This window comes from Elephantulus edwardii, unplaced genomic scaffold (assembly GCF_000299155.1).
Source record: "Elephantulus edwardii isolate Elephantulus edwardi_28Jun2011 unplaced genomic scaffold, EleEdw1.0 scaffold00435, whole genome shotgun sequence".
In the NCBI taxonomy this organism is placed as follows: Eukaryota; Metazoa; Chordata; class Mammalia; order Macroscelidea; family Macroscelididae; genus Elephantulus; species Elephantulus edwardii.
Genome location: NW_006400185.1, coordinates 636,088 through 643,036, shown reverse-complemented (window position 1 = coordinate 643,036; position 6,949 = coordinate 636,088). Strand labels below are relative to the sequence as shown.

At 44.5% G+C, this 6,949-nt stretch overlaps 1 pseudogene; it reads right to left on the bottom strand.

Annotated features, from left to right (window-relative positions):
• LOC102873234 overlaps positions 1-6,949 on the bottom strand; it is a 35,494-nt pseudogene that overhangs the window by 18,784 nt on the left and 9,761 nt on the right.

Below are 6,949 nucleotides of genomic sequence, written 5' to 3'. Positions count from 1 at the left end.
AAATATTGCATGGTGCCACTGTTGTAGAATGGGACTGACCTCAGGGTTGGGGAGAGACTGAGTAAGATGGGTTCAATAATGTATACTGCACTGAAATAGAGGAGGGAGAAAACTGTTTAAAAGATATATGTGACTAGGTATTTCTGTCATGACAGGAGTCTAGAGCGATGGCTACATGGTGGAGTGGACCTGGGGGAGGGTTTCTAAAACATTGAAAGAATCTTTTCTTTTACTTTTCCCAGAGGGTAGTATTCTGGGGTGGGGGGGGAGCCTTGGGAGGGGACAAATCTACAACAATTAATGAATGGAAATACAAAGCCTCTGTAAATTTTCACTGAAATTAATAACAAATTTAAATTTTTAAAAAAGAATTAAGTTAGAGTAAGGATAGCAATGGATTTATAACTGCTCAAGCTAATAACACTATATCGTGGCCTGGAGGAGGAACAGTGGAAATGTATCCACATTCACAACATTCCTCTTCCCAAAACCATTTATGGAAAATAGGTACTGCATTGGAACTTGTAGGAGACTTGGTCAACTCAAGGGGACCTTACAACAGCAAGAAATTGCTAATTTCAAATATTTTTAAAAATCGTAAACTGTGTCTTTGAATCTCACATGTTATTGTTGCTATGTGCCATAGAGTTGCATAAATAGTGACCCTATGTACAATAGCCCTTCACCCTGCTCTATCCTGTCCCAATCTCATTGTCTCTGACACATCTACCCTCATTACCCCAGTCATTGAATCAATCCTCTCAAGGGTCTTCATCTCCTGCATTGTCCTTCCACTGTAAGCATGTTGTGCTCCAAGCATGTTGTCCCTCTCCAAGGGCTTGACCCTCTCTGCATTATGCCCAAAAATTGTCAGGTGAAGTTTCAGGATCCTTGCCTCCAAGGAGCAGAATGGTTTCACCCTCTCCAGGAACAACCTTTTTGTTCCCTTAGCTGTCCATGGTATATTCAGTACTGTTCTCCAACACCGCAGCTCAAAGGCACCAATTGTCCTTTTGTCATCCCACGTCATTGTCCAGCTCTCTGATGCAAAAGAAATTATTGCAAAGACCATGGCCTGTATCAAGTACATCTTAGTCTCTAGACTGACATCATTGCTCATCAGTACTATGGAGAGGTCTCTGACAGCGGACTTTCACAATGCAATACATCTTTTAATTTCCTGGCTTCTAGTGCATCTCATATAGAAACCAAATAAACTACATCTGTTAAAAGACCTTATAGAAAAGTTTAATATTATCACTTAGAACAAGTTTTGAGGATGATTGTGAATTAATCAATCATTAATATATAAAACAAAGTTGAAACTGAAGAAAATTGAAACAAATCCACAATATTGTCTCTCAAAAAAATACAAAATTGAATAGATCCCACCTGAATTTAGAAAACATCTAAAGAATAGATTTGGTGCATTGAACAGTACTGACAGAAGAGCAAAGAAGTTGTTGGATGACATCAAATACATCATTCACGAAGAAAGCAAAATGTAACGACAAAGACAGTAAAGAAAGAAAAGACCAAAATGGGTGTAAGAAGATCCAGACCTTGCTTTTGAACGCTGTTGTTCTTATGTGCCATAGAGTCACCTGCGACTCATAGCAACCCTATAAACAACAGTCCTAAACTCTGCTCTATAATGCAGTAAACTTATTGTCTCTGGTACACTTACCCCCATTACCCTCCCCCCAATGACTGAATCAATCCATCTCATAGAGGGTCTTTCTCTCTTGCAATCTCCCTCCACCCTTTCAAGTATGATGCCACTCTCAAGGACTGGTCCTTCCTTGTAAGATGTCCAAAGTATGTCCAAGGAGCAACCTGATTTAACCCTCGCTAGGATGAAACTGTTTTTGTGCTTCTAGAAGTCCGTTGTATATATTCAACACTCTTCTCTAACACCACAGTTCAAAGGGGTCCCACATAGACAAGCCGGACAGCAGATTCTGTCCCCAAACTATGGCAACGACCAAGGAGGAAGCCTGTTGTTACCTTCTGAAAGTGGTTTTGCACCACCTACGAGGTGCCCAGGACCTCCCTGTTAATTGAGTTTAGAGATTCCATGTAGTCATGTCAAATAGTACTTAAAAAATACATTAATGAGCACAAAGGAAGCCTGTTGGTACCTTCCGAAGTGCCTACTCACCTCCATGGAGATATCCAGAACCTCCCTTTTGCCTGTGTTAAGAGTTCAAACATAACCTTTTTTCTCTCCGAAGTACATGAATGACCAAGGAGAAAGCCTATTGTTACCTTGTGGAAGTGGCTTCTCATCTCCATCAAGGTGCCCAGTTCCTCCATGTTGCCTGAGATAAGAATGCCACGTGCTCAAGACAGAAAGCATCTTTTTTTACCCATACTATGGGAATGACCAAGGAGATGTCCTTTTCTTAAATTTTGTAAGTGGCTCCTCACCTCTCTCGAGGTGCCCATGGCCTCCTTGTTGCCTGAGTTAAGGGGTCCCACGTGGTCAGGACAGACAGAAGATTTTTCCCCCATACTGTGAGATTGACCAAGGAGGAATCCAGAGTTACCTCTGGAAGTGGCTTCTAACCTCCATCAACATGCTCTAGTCCTCCCTGTTGCCTAAATTAAGAGCCAAAGGTTCCCATGGCCTCCTTGTTGCCTGAGTTAAGGGGTCCCACATGGCCAAACCAGACAGCAGTTTTTCTCCATAGCACATGGATGACAATGGAAGAATCCTGCTGTTACTGCTTGAAGTGGTTTCTAAACTCCATCGAGGTGCCCAGGAAATGCCTGCTGTCAGAGTTAAGGGGTCTTTCCCCAAAATACGTGAATTACCAAGGAGGAAGCCTGTTGTTACCTTCTGGAAGTGTTTTTTCACCTCCATCGAGGTGTCCAGAAATCCCTGTTGCTTGAGTTAAGTGGTCCCACATTGTCAAGCCAGACAGCAGATTTTCCCCAAAACTAAGGAAATACCCAGGAGAAAGACTGTTTTTACCTTCTGAAAGTGGTTTCACACCTCCATTGACATGCCCAGGACCTCCCTGCTAAATGAGTTTAGGGGTCTTACATGGTCAAGCAAGACTGCACTTTTTTTCCCCAAAAAGTATTGGAATGACCCAAGAGGAAACATGTTGATACCATCTGGAAGTGGCTTCTCACCACCATCAAGGTGTCCAAAACCTTCCTGTTAAGGGGTCCAAGAAAGCAGGTTTGTTTTGTTTTGTTTTTGTTTCTTTTTTCTCTAAGTACATGAATGACCGAAGTGGAATCCTGTTGTTACCATCTGGAAGTGGCTTCTCAACTCTTTTGAGGTGCCCAGGAAATCCCTGTTGCCTGAGTTAAGGGGTCCCATGTGATCAAGCCAGACAACAGACCTTTCCCGAAAATAAGTGAGTGACCAAGGAGGAAGCCTATTTTTATCTTCTGGAAGTGGCTTCTCAATTCCATCAAAGTTTTCAGGACCTCCCTTTTGCCTGTGTTAAGGGTTCCCACGTGGGAAAGCCAGAGAGCAGTTTTCTCCCTAAAGCATGTGAATGACCAAGGATGAAGCCTGTTGTTACCTTTTGTAAATGGCTCCTCAACTCTTTCAAGGAGTCCATGACCTCTCTGTTGCCTGAGTTAAGAAGACTTACGTGGTCAGGCTAGAAAGAAGACGTTTTCCCATAGTATGGGATTGACCTAGGAGGAAGCCTGTTGTTACCTTCTGGAAGTGGCTTCTCGCCTTCACTGAAGTGCCTGTGACCTCCCTGTTGCCTCAGTTAAACGGGCCCGTGTATTCAATTCAGACAGCAGTTTTTACACAAAGTACGTGAATTACCAAGGAGGAAGCCTTCTGTTAAATCCTGGAAATGGTTTCGCACCTCCATTAGGTGACCAGGATATCCCTGTTACTGGAGTTAAAGGGTTGTACATGGCTAATCAACAGTAGTTTTCCCCCAAAAGTACATTAATGACCAGGAGGAAGCCTGATGTTACTTCTGGAAATGGCTTCACACCTCCATTGAGGTGCCCAGGAACTCCGTGTTGCCTGAGTTAAAAGGGCCCACATATTCAAGCCAGACAACAGTTGTTTTATGGTTTTGTTTTTTGTTTTTGTGTTTGTTTGGGTTTTGTTTTGTTTTCATGAAAGTAAGTGAAGGACAAAAAAAAGAAAGCCTCTTAATAACATCTTGAAGTGGCTTCTCACCTCCATTGAGGTGTCCAAGAACTCCCTGTTTCCTGAGTAAAGGGTTCCCATGTGAACGCAGACAGAAGATTTTCCCACAAAGTATGTGGATAACCGTGGAGGAAGCCTGTTGCTAATTTCTCAAAGTAGTTTCTCACCTCCTTCAAGTGGTCAGGACCTCCCAGTTAACTGAGTTTAGGGGTCCCACCTGGTCAAGCCAGACAGCACTTGTTTTCCAAAAAGTGTGAGAATGATCAAAAAGGAACCTTGTTGTACCTTCTGGTAGTGGCTTCATCTCCATCAATGTACCCAGAACCTCCGTATTACTTGAGTTAAGGGGTCCGATGTAGTCAAGCCAGACATCAATTCCCCCTGCCACAAATGATGAGAATGACCAAGGAGAAAGCCTGTTGTTACGTTTTGGAAGTGGCTTCTCACCTACAGCAAGGTGTCCAGGTCCTCACTGTTGCTTGAAGTAAGGGGTCCTATGTGGTCAAGCCCAACAGCAGTTTTCCCACACACACACACCCAAAGCATATGAATGACCAAAGAGGATCCTTTCATTAACATCTGGAAGTGACTTCTGACCTCCACCAAGGTGCCCAGGAAATCCCTGTTGCCTGACCTAAGGGGTCCCACATAATCAAGCCAGACAACAGTTTTTTCACCAAAGTATGAGTGCTCAGGTCCTCCATGTTGCTTGAGATAAGGGGTCACACTTGGCCAAGGCAGACAGCATGTTTTTACCAAAAATTACATGAATGACCAAAGAGAAAGCCTGTTTTAACCTTCTGGAAGTGGCTTCTCACCTCCATTGAGGTGCCTAGGACCTTTCTGTTTCCACAGTTAAGGGGTCCCACGTGCTCAAACAAGACAGAAGTTTTTGTTTTTTGTTGTTGTTTTGTGTGTTTTTGTTTTTGTTTTTTTACCAAAGTACATGAAAGACCAAGGAAGAAGCCTGTTGTTACTGTCTGGAAGTGACTTCTCATCTCAGTTGAGTTGCCCGAACTTCCCTTTGGCCTAAGTTACGGGGTTCCACGTGGTCAAGCCAGACAGCAGTTTTTTCCCCGAAGTATGGGAATGACCCCTGTTACCTTCTGGAAGTGGCTTCTCACCTTCATCGAGGTAATAAGAACATCCTTGTTGCAGGAGTTAAGGGGTCACACATGGTCAAGCCATACTGCGGTTGCCCCCCCAAAGTATGTAAATGACCACAGAGGAAGCCTGTTGTTACTTCTTGACTTGGCTTCTTACCTCCATCGAAGTGTCAAGGACCTCTTTGTTGCCTGAATTAAGGGATCGCACGTGGGCAACCCATACAGCAGTTGTTTTCCCAAAAGTACATGAATGACCAAGGAGGAAGCCTGATGGTAACTTCTGAAAGTGGCTTTTCCTCCTCATCAAGTTGCCCAGGACCTCCCTGTAGCTTGAGATGCAGGATCCCATGTGGTCAAGGGAGACAGCAGTTTTCCCCCCAAAGTAAGTGAAGCACCAAAAAAGAAGCCTGCTGTTACCTTCTGAAAGTTGTTTCTCACCTCCTTCAGGTGTCCAGGACTTCCCCGTTAATGGAGTTTAGGGATCCCACATGGTTTTTCCAAAAAGAACGTGAATGACCAAAGAGGAAACCTGTTGTAACTTTCTGATAGTGTCTTCTTATGTCCATCGAGCTGCTCAGAAACTCTCTGTTGCTTGAAAGGTACAACATGGTCAAGCTAGACAGCAGATATTTCTCCAAACTATGGAAATGACCAAGGAGGAAACCTGTTGTTAACTTTGGATGTGGCTTTTCACATCCACCAAGGTGCCCGGAAAATCCCTGTGGTCTGATAAGGACTCCCATGGTCAAGCCAGACATCCAATTCCCTGCCCCCCTGCCGCCATACTATGGGAATGACCAAGGAGGAAGCCTGTTGTTACCTTCTGGAACTGGCTTCTCACCTCCATTGAGGTGCCCAGGGCTTCTCTATTGCTTGAGTTAAGGGGTCCCACGTTGTCAACCAGACAGCAGGTTTTCCTCCAAACTATGGGAATGACCCAGAAGGAAACCTGTTACCTTCTGGAGGTGGCTTTTCACCTCCATCAAGGTGACCAGGTCTTCGCTGTTGCCTGAGATAAGGGGTCGCATGTGGCTAAGCCAGACAGCAGTTCCCCCTCCCCTGCCCCCGCCCAAAGTACATGAATGACCAAGGAAGAATCTTCTTGTTACCTTCTGAAAGTGGCTTCTTACTTCCATCTGGATGCCCAGGACCTTCCACTAGCTTGAGATACAGGGTCCCACGTGGATAGGCAAAACAGTAGGTCCCCCACACACACCCAAAGTATGTGAATGAACAAGGAGGATTCTTCTTGTTACCTTCTGGAAGTGGCTTCTCACCTCTATCAAGATGCTCAGAACCTCTCTGTGGCCTGAGTTAGAGTCCAACGTGGTCAAGCCACATAGCAGTTTTTTCCCTCAAAGTATAGGAGTGACCAAAGAGAAACTCTGTTGTGGAAGTGGAAACTCACCTCCTTCGATGTGCTGCAGACAATCCTGTTTGCTGAGTTAAGGGGCCCCACGTTGTCAAGCTAGACAGAACTTTTTTGCACATTGTACCATAATGACCCTGCTCGCTGAGACTGAGGAGGACCTCATGCACTTACTGCAGAGGGTCAAGGACTGCAGCCTTCAATATGGACTGAGGCTCAATGTAAAGAAGACAAAAATTCTCACCACTGGACCAATTGGTAGCATCAGGATGGATGGTGAAGAGATTGAGATTGTTCACAGCTTCAGTTTGCTCGGCTCCACGGTCAACACTCTTG